Raw genomic sequence first — 16376 nt, 5'->3', positions numbered from 1 at the left:
GATACCTTCTAACAAAAATCCATCCCTAAACATTCGCATTGTTAAAGTAATAAGTTTGATTGAGAAAGATTCTCAAATTAATGGGCAATACAATTGGACTTATCAAGGAGAACTAGGCATGAATAACAAAATTCTTAAGTAACTAAGTCCTGCTTACAAACACCCGGTACTAAAGATTATTATACTGTGATGTTTCGCTTGAGTTTTCAAATCATTCATCTGTGAGCGCCGTCGTGCGGTCGATGACAGGCGTGGTTTCTAAATGATAATGATATGTTCCGTATCGGACTTTTTGCTAGAATATTTACCATCAATCAACGGCTAACACGCATACATACTGGTTAATTCTAAATAATGGAAACGATTTAAAGTGGTCTTAGATTGACCACATTCTCTGCTGGGATATCCCACAAGATCTTATTCAAAACAAGGAAACATGGTCGGGATCAGTGGCGTCGTATTTGGCAACGATCGGGTAGACATGGCTGAGACCAAGCGAAGAACCGAGGATAGAACAAACGTTGGCGCAATGTTGGCGCACCGTCGACTTATAACGATAAGTCATGTCAAACGACATAATCCAGATTGAGATAAGAAAATATCCACAATCGTCTTTTAAATAATAAATTAGTGCACAAAAGAGTTTTATTAGCGTTGATAGGTTTAAAGGCAACAATAAGTTGGAATTGCGAGTCAATGGGTATCCGAGACACACTGTAGAGGAGGCGCGGGTGAATTGATTAAGTCAACATTGGGTTGTGTCGGCAAACGTTCGTCTATTGACAGTGTTGTGATAGCTTATGTGTAAAGAATAATTGAGCTATAAAGAGAAAAAGATGATAAATGACACGTTATTTGTTACCAAAGATAACCTCAATCCTATATTAACTAGTGTGTTATATGTTACTAAAATTATAAACGCGAATGTTGAGAAGGATGGATGGAAGAATGTTTGTTTGAAGGTAACTCCTGAACGGCTGCATGGTTCTCGCTGAAATTTGGCATAAATGTAGAACATAGTCTGGAAAAACACATAAGATACTAATTAAGTTTTTTTTAATCCGCGTGGTATATATTAAAGTCAATTACTATTTAAATTGCCTTGAAGCATGACTGATAGTGGATTTTACTAGTTCTTTACACCGTGCCTGATACATTGTAGAAGATACGTTCATACTGCATTTGTCCGGTATATAAATGCATATAAAATAAGATAATCGATTTATGAAGGATTACATTCCTCGGCCCATTGCCAGCGCGTACTGCACAGAGGTCAATGAACTCGGTAATTGAATTCTAACAGAAACTTATCCATGCGATAAAATCACAACCGTAAACTTAAACTTTCATTCCTTGCAAAGTTAATAATAAACCTATTAGATAAAAATGCGGTCCTAATGCGTTACCTTGTGGGACTACTTTTCCTCAACAATGAATACGAAGTTTGAATATTAAATGCCATCTCGAGATGATGATTAAAAATACTTTTTATTCGTATATCAAATCTATTTAGATCATGGTAAAGTTTTAAATGCTTAAGTTATATTTTACAAAGGTAATTTTTTAAGGAAGTTTAGCAAAGAGTTTAGCAAAATTTCTTAATCTAAAGATGTACTTTCAATAAACGTTTTTAGCTCGAATTAATTAATTTATTTACTAGGCTATTTCTTTTTTAAATCAAGTCCCATAATTAAGTTAAACTCAATGAGATTAATAACAAAATAATCGTAGTTATTATTAATTATTGCTTTTCAAATTTGATCATTACTTTCTCTAAGTATAAATTAAGTTGTAAACTTAATACACTAGGCTTCCTTTACAGTATACTTAAATGTTTCCTGTTTCAGTGTTCAAGTTATAAAGTTATATTAAAGCTTTACGAGTATAACGTTTCTTTGTTATTAGGTCACTGTAAACCGCTACTTTAACATTAAAAGTAACTTAATTGGTTACTCTCATTATAAATGCTCCAAAAATACTAACAGTGCTTTGGAAATTTCCAATGAAATTTAATTTAACAGCAGATTTGTGTATGAAATTAATTAACTTAGGTCATTAAGTATTCTTAAATTAAACATCATTATAAAAGTATCGACATTAATTAATATTTAAAATAAACTGAAATTTTGGTAACATCAATTTAAACTTTGATGAAATAAGGAAAATATAGATTAAATTAAATTAAATTTTGATGGATTTATATTAAAATCACTATTTGTTTGAACTAGTATTATTAGCAACTTGCTGTCGCTCGGGACATACCGCACGGACATAGGTCCGTGCGGTATGGAAAATCCTCAATTAGCCTGTGTTCTTCCAGACTATGTTCTACATTTGTGCCAAATTTTATCAAAATCCGTTGAACCGTTCCGGAGATACCTTTCAAAAATCATCCATAAATTTGAATTTTCGCATTTATGATGTAAAAAGGTAAAATTACGCGATTCAAAAAACATAAAAATCTTCTATGAAAGTGTCAAATTAAACGATATTTACTATATCCAACTGTGTCAACCAACCCACACTTAGCCAGCGTGTTTGACTATGGCCTAGTCACACCTAACTTAGGGTAAGCACCGAGCTCCTCGGTGGGGACGTATAGTGATCTGATGATGATGATATCCAACTTAGAGAACAAAGATAAAGTTTTACATTTTATTCTGAAAGGTAAACAATAATGAAACTAATCAACTGTAGTATTAAAATGAAAGAGTTTGTTGATCTTTGATGATGTATTGAAGGCAAATATTTTAAATTTACCTGATCATTATATGTAAACATCATTGTCATAATTTTAAATGGAAATGTTTATACAGTATGCGATGTTCGAAAGAGAAAAAAAACCCATGACATTGATTTGATTTAGGTTCGCGAACACTTCATGTCATGAGTTTGCATTATACAATTGGCAACACGTGAAACGAATTTCATATTAAATTCATATTATTGTTATTATTATTAAAAAAAATGTTATTTTAAATTCAATTATTTACATATTATTATGGCAAATTACATGCAGCTATTTTTTATAATAGAAAAATAAAAAAAGAAATATTGCGGCATAACCTTCCAGTTTAGAACAGAAGACACAATGTGTTTACTCCACACTCAGAGACGTTCTTGTGATAAGAAAACTACACTAAGGGACTGCTGATATTACTATTTGAATAAAACACTTAACAGAGATTTTTCCTACTAACTCAAAACTAACGATCTCCCTTATCGACTAATTAATGAATGAAAAACTGAACTCAGTAAATCCTTTATGGAATGCGGGTGTATTCTCTCTGGTCATTTTTAACTGCAATCTTTATCTTTGAAGTGATTTATTGTTACTGTCTTTATGTTCGCATTTCACAGCGCAGCGAACACTTTCCTCTGTTACAATCACACGAGGACAGATTTGTGAAACAGTAGGATAGTGAAGAACACCTCGCTCCAAGAGAGAACAGTGGCCCTGCACGTATATTTGTGACGAGGGACGCTGTCATCGCCAAATTTGTTTCAAAGTTTGTGCAGCGCCCTCTATTAGGCGTTAAGTACACCACTAAAAAATCTTATACTAATTTTGACATAATTAACAAAGAATACGAAGGCGCTTGTCGCAAAATATTCGACAAGACAAAATTGTCAATATCGCTAATAGAATTTTAATAAATGTGTTCAAATAACTTAGTAATACAAAACAAGCAGGTGACATACCGAAGGTCAGTGTCACTTCCATACATTATTGACTTTTATGTCACTAGTTTGCGTTTAATGGTTGTACTGCAATGTCTCATACTCTGCTTCCGTGCTCTGCCCTCGTGTGAAACTAGCATTAGATAGAATTATTTGCAGCCAGCGACCACCATTACTTATAAGGTAAATCTAGATTCCTGAAGACGTGTCGAGTTCTTACAGGCAATTTGTTCTACATCGTTTGACAAACACTCTCGCTTAAGTAAGATATTAACCTCTACATTTAAAACTGTATTTTGTAATAGTTATGTAATTATTATTAACAAGAACAAACACGAACTGGCGGACAAACAGACAGAAATTTAAAAAATTGAATTTTCATTATAAGCAACTTAATTTCTTTTAATATGTTTCATACACACTATAATTATATTAATTGTATGAATTAAAAGTGTCACACGCATAGTCGGGCTTGTTATTTTCTATATACTAACTGTCGACCGCGACTCCGTCCGCGCGGATTTAAAATAAACTTAACAAGTAGCCTATGTATTCTTCCACACTATGTTCTACATGTACGCCAAATTTCATCAATATCCGTTGAGCTGTTTTGGAGTTACCGTCAAACAAACATCCATCTAAACATTCGCATTTATAATATTAGTAAGATGTGTAACATTTATTCTTTTACATATTAATCAAGTTATTTTAAACATATAAAACAGCAATATAAAAGATTCCTATAGTTTTGTTCTGTCGGTTCAGATATTCGCATTCTAAATCTAGTACAGGTTTTGTGAATTCATTTGCATTGGTTCAGGTTGATCGAACTTTTGGTTTGGTTGTTCTGGTAAACGAGACTATATTTGAATATACGAGTACATGACGCAAACGTGTAGTTTGACAATGAAACAAACGAAACAAAATCTTTAAGAACCGTTTTCCACTAATCAGATAGCCGCGCGACTAAACTTGCGCCACAGCTGAAGTTACCTTAACGACTAGTCGTGGTGTTAAATTTAATTTTAGAAGAAATAACAATTGCTTTACTTTAGAAATTGTCGCTGAAAGGTTAACCAAGTCCTTCTTAGGAAGTTTGAACTAATGCGTAAAAACTTCGTTTCACGATGTATGTTTGCGAAGAACTCCGAAACTACTGAACTAATTCTTGTTCAATTTTGTAAGCATCTGTATTTAGGTGTAACTTAAGAGATAGGGTAGTTTTTATCTCAATTATTGATCTTTTTTAATTCCGCGGTAGGTGTCGAGGGCGATAGCTAGTATTATAGGAGAATATGTTTTCTAGTGCAGTATTCTTTACTAAATTTAAAGTAGCGTTAGCAAAAAAGAGGTCATATTTAAGTACGTTATACATAAAAGTGTGTTAAGTATTTTTTTTTACCAAAAAACTTGTGCGAATCTAGATTACGATAAGATGAAGCCTTACAAGAATGTGTGTCAGAAAGTTGTAAATGCAGAAAATTAACTTTTTTACAGTTTTTAAAGTGAAATTCTTTTTTTAAACATATTTAAACTTGCTTATAGTTATTTTTCTGTACTTTTGTTTTTTGTAAAATTTAAATGGCCAGCAAACATGATCATAAAAATAAAATTATATTACTTTTTAATCTAATATTATAAATGCGAATGTTTAGATTGATGCATCTCCAGTACGGCTGCATAGATCTCGCTGAAGTTTGGCATACATATAGAACATAGTCTGGAAGAACACATAGACTACTAATTATGTGTTTTAATTCCGAGTTCCGAGACGATTTAGTTTTAACATAAGCTTGGAAATTACTATTGATTTGAAAAAAAAACATCTCGATTTATTGAAAACTTGCTCTCAATTTCAAGTATTGACGTTCTAGTTCGTAATTCAATTGATGGCAGTAAGTTTTTAAATGAATTCCTAACAAGGCGATGTAGGCAATTACTGGTACATTGACCCCAATATATTCACACTCCTCAATGACCAGATTAGGGTCAACTATTGAATTGAAAGTTGCATCGGTGTTTTGTTGGATGTCCATTCTATTTCACTACGTTGCAAGTGAGACTTTGACATATCTATTTCTTGTTATATCTGTGGTCTTCAATATATCCAATTTATTTAAGAATAAAAGTGATTAAACTTAAAAAAAATTGTAAACAGCAAGATGTTTCGTTCTCTTTCAATAAATATATATTCACAGTACACTTCTCAAAGAAAAAAAAATAATCTTGCTAATATTATAAATGCGAATGTTTCAATGGATGTTTGTTTAAAGGTATTTCGTGAACGGCTAAATGTGGCATAGATGTAGGGCATAGTCTGGAAGAACATATAGGCTTCTAATTAGATTTTTTATTTCCAGCAGCTAGTATGAATAACGCTAAGTTCTAACTATTAATTAAGAATTTCAATCTGATTAGTATTGCCGACATTTATCGGTTTACGATTTTAATGTGAGATGGCGCCACGTATGCACTCGTAATTGGACACTAGAATTTATTACCACTTCTGTAATTACTGGTTCTCGGGTCTTAAGCAAAGTCTAGATCACAGAATACCTAGAAAGTCTCTGGCTAATGATATGGCAACACTAGTACTGTATGATTGCTGAATATGAGTATAAAATTTCATAAAAATTAGTCAAGCCGTTACTGAGGAGTTTGATAACTAACATTGTGACACGAGAATTTTATATTTAAGATAAAACATTTAGACATATCACGTCAGAATAACTGTAAAATAATTTGATTAACATATTGTTCGTGGTGTATTCAACTGTGGGAGATATACGAAGCTAACATTTACATGTAAACTGCCGTACATGACGATGCATCTCAACAGATTATTTTACATAAAAGTCGACTATATTTGAAAGACTAGCTGTCGCCTGCGACTCCGTCCGCGCTGATTTATAATAAAAATAATTAGTAGCCTATGTGTTCTCCCAGACTATGTTCTATATGTATACCAAATTTCATCGAGATTCGTTCAGCCGTTCTGGAGATACTTTCAAACTAATATACATACATCCATCCACTTTACACATAAAATTAGCAATATATACAAGTTGTAGATGGATAGAAAATAACAAAATAACACATGCATAAATTATTTTAAACTTACATATTAATTTAGTTGGGAACAGCAGCATTAACAGATTATTTGCAGCGTATGAATATTTTTTATATCTTATCCAATCCAGTTCACAGCCGCATCATCGGTCTGTACCCTCAAATATAAGGCTATTACCAGATTATAATTTTAGAAGAAGCAACAGAAAAGTATACCACATACAAACTAATCACAAGTATAAAAGAATCTTAACAAACATAAATTGTCCCATATTTTTTTATAAACATCTCACAAAGTGGCGCACATTTCGCGCGCCGATATGCGATCGCCTATTGTTATTCACCCGGATGTTGTGATGATCAGAGCAATCATATCACAATTAAATTTATTTTCACCACAATACCACTGTGGCAAAAGTGGTGTGAGAAAGGTGTTGTGGTGAATGTGGCCTGCCGTTACAACTCAGCAGGTGATCCACGGTCAAATTAGATTTAACAATGAATCTGACACAAATCTAAAGCTTAGGCTATTTAGCTTTTGTTATTATATTAATAGTAAAAAAGCACAACAATTCTTAAGACACGATATAATCAATGTATTAAAGTCAAAGACTCATTTACTACATTCATATGTTTCAATAAACATGAATAGATTAGACGGTTCGATATTAGAATATACGAAAACAGTCAAATATAAAAAATGTAATATAAAGTTAACAAGTTTTTTAAATAGTTTTGTTAACTAATTTCATGTAAGCTTTGTAGATAATTTTATAAAGAATTTAAAATTAAATATTATGCTTTGAGTTTAACAAAGAACGGTATTCCTTTCATTAACATGTCTGAATAGTTTAAATACATTTTAGAAGAATTTACGTATATATTTTTATTTAAGAGATGTTAAGTTGTTTCTTGTTGTAACATGTCTGTGATTATTTAAAAAAAAGTTGGTATTTTTACAAAATTATAATCTAATTAAAATAATAGTCTTTTCCAATTCTTTTAAACAGTTTAATTGAACAAATTGGATTCTGCGTAATTAATTGCAAAAACTCATACGAGATCTTAATTAAAGTTTAAAAAAACAACATCCGCGTCGTTGAAAATAATTAATTCTTTTCATTCGAGAGTGCGGGTTCAATTTACTTGAAGCGCTGGTTTATAGCTTGGTTAATTAAGATGTGGATATGTCTGTGTGGAACCTAATTTTAACATGACAGTGGAAACACACCCTTACAACTATTATACGTAATTAAATGTTAATTTGAAATATAGATAAGCTTATATAATAAGCGACCGCTGCCCAGACATCCGCAATCGCAGATGCGTAACCTACTTTTAATCGACGGAGGAGGGGATGCACGAAAAGAGAATACTTACCCTACCTGTGCATCCCTTCTGGAAAATCTACTTCCCAGGGAAAGGGACTACAATTAGTTATCATTATTAAATTTATTTGTCGTACTCAGAGACGTTAACATATCCCTTAGTTTAATTGAGAAATGTAAACTAGTGCGGCATTAAATACTTAATATTAATATACATAAATATAATTTATAATAACCCTTTATTAATTACCAAATACTTGTATACAAATATATTGGAAACGAATTAAACTGAAATGTGAAATTTTTCTCGATTGTCTGTTAAATACGAGTTTTTTTTTCTTTTAAGAGAAAGACCAAGGTCAAGTGTAATTCTAAGCGAATATTTTAACATAAACAAACGCTGTGAGAATGTATTAAATAGAAGAAAGTGTATAGTGTTTGTTTGTTTGTACGCTCTTTGTATTCGCTACACGTTAGGTACGGAGTGGACTTTCACTGCTGGCTATCATCCAGTCGACAGTAGACACCTTGTGATAATATCTTTAAATGATGAGAATAATAAAGATTTTATCTACAATAAGATTTTAAAATAGACAAATTACTCAATGAACTCTGATGAAGTTATCTTCAAAACATTCCGTCGTATAACTTTACTTTTAATGTTTTATGAAAAGTTAGATGTCCGCCTCTACTCCGACTACACGGAATTAGAAAGAAAAAAAGTGTTCTATGTGTTCTTCCAGACTATATTTTACATCTGTGTCAAATTTCATTAAGATCCGTTAAGCCGTTCTGGAGATAAGTTCTAACAAACATCCATCTAAATATTTGCATTTATAATATTAGTAAGATTGGAATTTTGAAAGTGTACTACTTAATTTTGACGTACAGTTTAGTTGTTAATTATACTCTATTTCAAAATTACTATTAACATTACTTTTGCTTTTGTATTTTAAATTGGATCATAGTGTTAGGAAGAAAATCCGAAAATGTGGCAGTGTATTGACCCAACACTAGCCTTACTAAAATGTCGACGTTTATGTCCCCTCACTAATCATTCTGACACTGGACTTTGTAACGAAAGCACGTCATTCGCGCCAAAGGATTCTAGTTATGAAAAGTAAAACAAAGTAAGACGTGAATAAGCAAACAATAATAACATCGAACTGATCCAGTCTACACCGCATCATTATTACCAGTTGGGTATAAATTACACGGTACTGACCAACTGGGGCATTGTCATCTCCTACGTGCGGAATTTACCACCATTTTTATACATTCACTGGATAAACGTAATTGTGTAGTAACAACTCTATGTTATGTTAATATTTTAAATATTTATTATAGCATGTTTCTGTGATTTTTTGCAAAGATTTATAAATACGATAGTTCTAAGAACGATAATCGTATGTTTTTAAATAAATATATTATTTATTTATGCACCTATTTAGGATATTGTTTATGAGGTGTTGATTGTTATTAATAACGAATTTGTTCTAATATCTTCCTAATATTATCAATGCAAATGTTTAGATGAATGTTTGTTAGAGAGCATCTCCACAAAGAGGTGAACGGATATTGATCAAATTTGGCATGCATATAGAACATAGTCTGGAAGAACACATAGGCTACTAATTATGTTTTTTTTTCAATTCCTCGGACGGAGTCGCGACAGCTAATGCAGGGCGATAATGGGTTTATATTAATTTTTAATCAAAAAAGTGTGTGATAACCTAAGAATTGTATTCGATGTCTTAAAATCTATCCAGCATCCGTATCTTTAGTCTACCTGTAATACTAAAACCCGTTAATTTAAGTTTATCGGCCTCTTTATAGCCAATTTCCGTTCGTCTAAAACTTTACCGTATAGACAGGATTTCTTAATTAAAAATTATAAATGTGACCAATCAAAATTTTATGTCAAAATAAACGAAAGTAATGTTATAAACTGGAAAGTTTATATGGATGCATGGATGTTTGTTATTACGCGCCTTCAGAACAGCAAAACGGCTATGAAAAGTGTAGATGTAGAACAAAGTTTGGATGAACACATAGACTGCCTATAATCCCGAAAATGTGCAATGTTTCCTCGGGATATGTTAAATTCATATATTATATTCGATAACTCAACACATCTTAAAAAAGACACAATTTTTTATTCTGCACAAATGAAGTTGCGACAATAGTTACTTGAAATACAATTTAGTGTCATTAAGATTTAATTTGTGAAATCTACACTATGGGCTTCACTTAGTGAGTAAAAAATCATAGTATGATACCATAAACCCACTAAATATGGGTTCTTTTACCAGATGGTCAAGTGCAACAGCTTAACTTAGTTCACACCTCTCAAGTACTCTGCAAACGTTTTGTACATTTAGGGGGCATTAACTATGCATTTTTCAGTATTCAAATATTATAAGTGCTCCAAACTTGAATAAAGTCGTGAAGGAAAGCAATCCTTTTGTTTCTAGCCGTTTGATTATACGAAATAATTTTTTATTTCTCTTTTTATCTAAGCATTATTAAACTCATATTTATTTTAAAGAAATCGAAAATGTATTTATCAGTTTGAAAATAACATCTTATATATAAAATTTTCGTCTCACATTTTTCGTTCCCATACACCTCCGAAACGGCTTGACCGATTCTTATGTAATTTTGTGAACACATTGAATAAGTCTGAGAATCGGCCAACATCTATTTTTCAACCCGCGCGGACGGAGTCGCGGGCGATAGCTAGTTTATCTATAGAACCTTAAAAATATCACCTTAAATTCATACTTACTTTTCTAACACAAAAAATACTACAAAAGCTTGAAGCTAAAATTCTCCAGACCATCCTAAGGTATACGTAAAACGTTAAAGCTGAAGTTGTAATTATAAATTTAATGGTCTTACAGTTAAAACGCAGTTAGCCTCCAAGTGAGGTACAGCCCTGCTGTCTTTTGTTTCGCATACCACAGACTGACGGCCATCATTATACTTAGCCTATAATCTTAATGTTTTAATGTACAGGGAGGTGTTGTTAGAAACATGAAGAGAACATATGGGGTTGCGAAATACCATTGAAAATTTAGGACATACTAAGATAGGTAACTTTTAATATAGCTTTTGATCCCAACTCTGTCTGCGCGGAATTAAAAAAAACTTAGTAAGTAGCCTATGTGTTCTTCCAGAATATGTTTTATATATGTACCAAATTTCTAGAGCTGTTCTAGCTTTCTTGAGCTGTTCTGAAAATACCTTATAGCAAAGATCCATCCATCCATCTAAACGTTCGCATTTATAATATTAGTAAGATTTCTTTTTAAGCTGGGATAATTATAGCTTTATAAGCAGTTTTGGATCCTCTGTTATTTTTAAAACAGTTAATAATTTTATTCGTCACATAGATTAAGAACAATAGCGCTTGATAGATAATGTAAATAATTCCAATATAAATTCGAAAGCTTCGAACCTTGGACCTTTCGATGTGAAGACGGGGATACAATACTGCATTCTCTAGTGAAACGTAACTTTTAACATGAAGTTAAAAGTTCAAAAAACATTGTTTGGTGTTTAATTAATGAAAATATGTTAATTGGTATTAATAGAAGGGGGTCAGTGACCCTGATATTTATGGCCGCCGGTGACTGATAAGGGTATTACAGTTTCTATGGAAGAGAAGCGAGACTTAATGATCCCGATGCGCTTCGAAACTTGTTTTAGCTTCGAGGCATTAGATTTATAAATAGGCTTCGATTTACTTTTATACCAACATTCCCTTTTCATTAAAGTCTATTTAAAACTCTTTTTATTTTTAATTTTCAATTAATTTTAATTTAAAAAAATCAAATGCAATTTAATTAAAAATACTGAAATATTTTTTTCAGGAATAAAAAGCTCTCTCGAGCTTATGACTACTTATTTTCAGTACAATAAAAAAAATAGTTTAGTGTTAAGAAATTCTTAGAAGCTTTCACTAGAAATATTCTCAACTTACTTGAACTTAATTCACCGAAGCACAGGTTTGTTCACAACACTTGCGACCAACTTTAGGTTATTCGTTCACACGGGACACGTGCGTACCCACGGGCGGCCGGAGCGCGACTGAGCCGGCTGTCCTCTTCACCAGCTAATATATCTCGTATACTAGTTTCCATCGTCTTTCACTGGTAGCTTCGGGCCGCAGACACTTTCTGGGTTAATGAGGACTCTGGTGAAGCCGTCCAAAGAACGTTTTCTAAGTATTTACGAAGCGCGCCTTGAGATGAACACGACTCGTTCATTCTTCTGCAGTCCTGGTGCTCGTTAAAGGGTTAAAGTACAATCACGCGGATAAGTAATTAAATTAAGTACAATTGGGTCCTTAAAGTCAATTGTTACTTAAATATAAGTAGAGTTTAGTTAGCTTAATTATCAATTTTATAGATTTTTCAGACATTGAACTTGTGAAAGTTCAATTAAGCTTTATGCGTTAGAGTTCCTGGTAACAAACATTCCATAAAGTAATGCTTTTTTAGTATAAAAGTAGACGAAAGCGTTGGTACCGTAATTGTTAAGAGCTTGATCGGACCGGATCGTGTAAAACGTTTGATCCCCGCCTTCTACCATTGTTTTTTTTTAGATTTTCAAATTTCATATATATATCCAACGTTCTTACGATGTAGGAAAACATTGTGATGATGATGATCGTGAAGAAATTCAAAGATATGTGTGTAGTCCTCTCGCACTGGACCAGCGTGGTTGACTACGGCCTAGTCACCCCTAACTTAGGGTAGGCTCCGAGCCACTCAGTGGGGACGTATAATCATCTGACGACGACCTAATTTTCCCTGGAACCAAGTAATAAAAAACTCTACATCTATAATTAATGGAGTTGTGTTATTACATTTGTTTCCTAGTGTTGATACGAATACTTAATTCTGCCTATCCTGTTGGCGGTGCTAACTTAATGTAAGTCGTGATTACGCTAAGTGAAAGTTTATTAGCAAGTTTAAATCCGTTGCGAATAAATCCCAGACGTGCAGTTTTCCCTGTTGTAGAAAAATTTACTTTCGCTCATTTTATTTAGAACTTTATTAAAAGTGTAACATAGTTAACTTTAAAGTTATTACTTAAGATTCGACAATATGGACAAAGATTGGATTTAGGACAGAAAAAACTTAATTTAATATACCTAGTTCACACTCGGTATCGTACTATTTGGAAATCATATTAATTTCAGTTTGTCAGTGGTTTCTGACTACCCCTGTCAGTTACGGGCGTTAGCTATGTTGTTGTTGAGTACGTTAGGATATAGCTACATACAGAACTGCAGGAAATTAAAAAGTTATAACAAAAAAACTCTATTAAAAATCTAGTAATCATTTCAATTTAAAAGTAAATATCCTCATATAACTCATTTTTCTTCTATATTTTTATAGAATATTAGAGCAATGAAAATTAAACTTTATTTACTTAAAAGTATGATTCAAAATACGGAACTTCATAGCAAACAATCGATTCCGTTTTATGAATGTTTTAAATTGACCATTTTAAAAAACTTCATCAAAGAGATAGTAAAATAGCATAGTTAAAAGATAGTAAAAGCGTCGTGAAAAATCCTTGTTATATCGTCAATTTATAAACCAACTACGTCTGTTTAACCTTCACATAAACTGGGAAGAACATAAATAGTGTCTCGTCATACAAATACTAGGGCATTATAACTAACTAGCAATCGCTCAATTTCAAATAATTTGGTAATACAAGAAAAAAAATTATAAAGTTTTTATACAAAAAATAAATAAATAAATCGATTGATAATTTAAAAAATACTTGAGATATTTTTGTATCTAGACATATTATATAGAGGAAAGATTTGATTGTTTACATTAAATAGGCTCAAAAAATCTTGAATCAATTTAAAAAATACTGTTGTGAAGCTACACTACCCTACCTGTTTTTCTTTTGTTTATACCACGCGGACAAAGTCGCGGGCAACTGTTACTTATCTATATTTTTATTTAACTTATTAGTCTTCATTGTGACAAAGTATTCAAAAAAAAAGTAGACTAAAAGTAACAATATGTCAACCTGTAATGTCTGACTTTCTATTTATAGTTGTTTTTTTTTTTAATCTAATTTAAACGCCTGTCAACTTTCAAAGTTTAAATATAATTTGTTAGTTTGTTTGATGATATATTTTACACTGTATTGTTAGGAAGAAAATCCGAAAATGAGCCAGTGTATAACTCAACACTAGCCTTACTAAAATGTCGACGTTTGTGACCCCTCACTATTCTGACACTGGACTTTGTAACAAAAGCATGACATTCCCGCCAGATGATTCTAACTAATACTGTCTAAAAGTGTTTTGTTATACAAATAAAATAGTCATATCTTCAACTATTGTTATTCTTTCCGTCAATTTTAATTGCCGAAACAACCTGTCTCTGTCCATTATATCTGTACTTGGATAGGTGATTGCTTAGAAATGCTTTTGTTTCGTTCCGATTTATGCGCCTGTTGATGTTACGTGTTGTTAATTCTATCTACAATATTTGTTCAAATCCACACAACCCCTACAAACCGCTGCCATCAGCTACAAAATGGCGAAAATCAAATAGGCATAAAATAATACGTCTTATAACCGGTCCATTAATAAAAGTCAATTTCTTAGCACGAACAATTGTGACAAGCGCCATCATGGTCATCAAAAAAATTTGTATAAATATGCAGCGCCTCTATCGGGCATAAAGTACACCAATAATCTCATATCAGTTTCCACAAAATTGATGACGATTCTACTAAACCCACTGTCGTCCTATCAGTGGAAACCCGAGATAGTAACAACAAGACAAAGATCGAAATCTAGTCTAGCTTTGTGTCACGTACTCTTTTAAGAAAGTTAGCACTATCTCACTTTTACCTAGGTTAATGACGTCACATTTCAAGTCTTTATATTCCATTCACATACATAATAAGAGTCCTCGCTGATATACGAGGTTGTTTTATTTTTTCTTCTCAAATAGTGTTGTTACTTATTGTCGATAGAAAACTTTAGTTAATATTTTTATCGATATATTTTGTTCATCACTAATTAACTAGAGTTTAAATCTTTAACTATTTGTATACTTTCAGTCTTTCAGATATTTCTTTTTTATATTAGAAAATGATAAATGCTGATAACTCTGTTGCATAAGCAATGGGCTCGCCTCGTGCATTACCATGACCACACAGAAGACAGGCGTCTAGTGACACGTACAGGAGGCCTAATCTTACCACTCTTTCCACTCTTTTCTTATAAGGAAAGGATGGGAAAGGGAATAGGATTTGATGGAGGAAGGGATAAATAGAAGTGGAAATATTCTCTTTCTGTGCATCCCCTCCTCAGTTGATTAGGCAATGTATCTGCAATTGCGGATGTTTATAGGCAGCAGTCGCATCGCTATTTCAGCGAATACAGTTGACCTCTCGCTCGTTTGCCACCTTATGATATAATAAAACTATAACGCGATCGTTAAAACTCTGTCTTACATAAAAATCACATATACTTAATACAGCATCTATTTAATGGCGACTGTTATTTTAAGCAAAGCTGTAAACACGGTTTACTTACAAACAAAAGCATTGCAGTTGTTATTCATTCGCCTACTTACCCCTTTACAAGTGCAGGCGAGGTAAGCTAAAACATACAATCGAGCTTTCTGACCATAGAGCTATGAAGAGTGCTTGTGCTAGAGGTGGCACATACCAACTACAAGTAAATATTATAAATTGTAAATCCTCAGCCAAAATGCTTTTATTACATTGTTAATATACTTTTAAAACATTAACAATTCCTACTAACTCTATTCACGACGTGATTCTTTTCTCTATCTTTTTCTTAAAGGCAAAAGTTCTCAGTGGCCATTATGCCACCTAGTGCAATCTATGTCCACCAAAGAGTTCGGATACGTAATTTTGCACTAAACAAAAGTAAGTCATAAAGGTCCGCGCAGATTCTGTTTTTCTTTCCTATTCTATGTGATCCTGCATAATTTTTATGATAAATCTATATGTTAAACTTGTCTATGGCGAAATTATGACTTCTCCATACTTGTGTCCTTCGTAGCTCTATTTGTGTGAGGTTTCGATCTGACATATATGTTCCAGTAACCGTTTGAATTTTATTACATGCAGTATTGTTTTGTTTTGTATTATATTTGTTTTAGAAACTTTACTATGACCTGCTTTTTAGATTTGTAATTTATTTCTTGACTAGCTATTGCTCGCGACTTCCTCAGCTTAAAAAATGACCTATGTTACTCCCACTTACATATATTAATTTCC

The 16376-nt window shown here is 32.4% G+C and overlaps 1 protein-coding gene across 1 annotated transcript in view; it reads right to left on the bottom strand.

Annotated features, from left to right (window-relative positions):
• LOC106128558 (agrin) overlaps positions 1-12161 on the bottom strand; it is a 39832-nt gene extending 27671 nt beyond the window's left edge. The window contains exon 1 of the mRNA XM_013327004.1: positions 12064-12161. The gene's annotated coding sequence lies outside the window, so the exon portion shown is untranslated. The remainder of the gene's footprint in view (positions 1-12063) is intronic.
• Positions 12162-16376: the final 4215 nt, after the last annotated feature.

The sequence above is a fragment of the Papilio xuthus genome, unplaced genomic scaffold, assembly GCF_000836235.2.
Source record: "Papilio xuthus unplaced genomic scaffold, Pxut_1.1 DF829758.1, whole genome shotgun sequence".
NCBI lineage: Eukaryota > Metazoa > Arthropoda > Insecta > Lepidoptera > Papilionidae > Papilio > Papilio xuthus.
The sequence above is the reverse complement of the archived record's forward strand: the minus strand, read 5'-3'. Positions and strand labels throughout refer to the sequence as shown.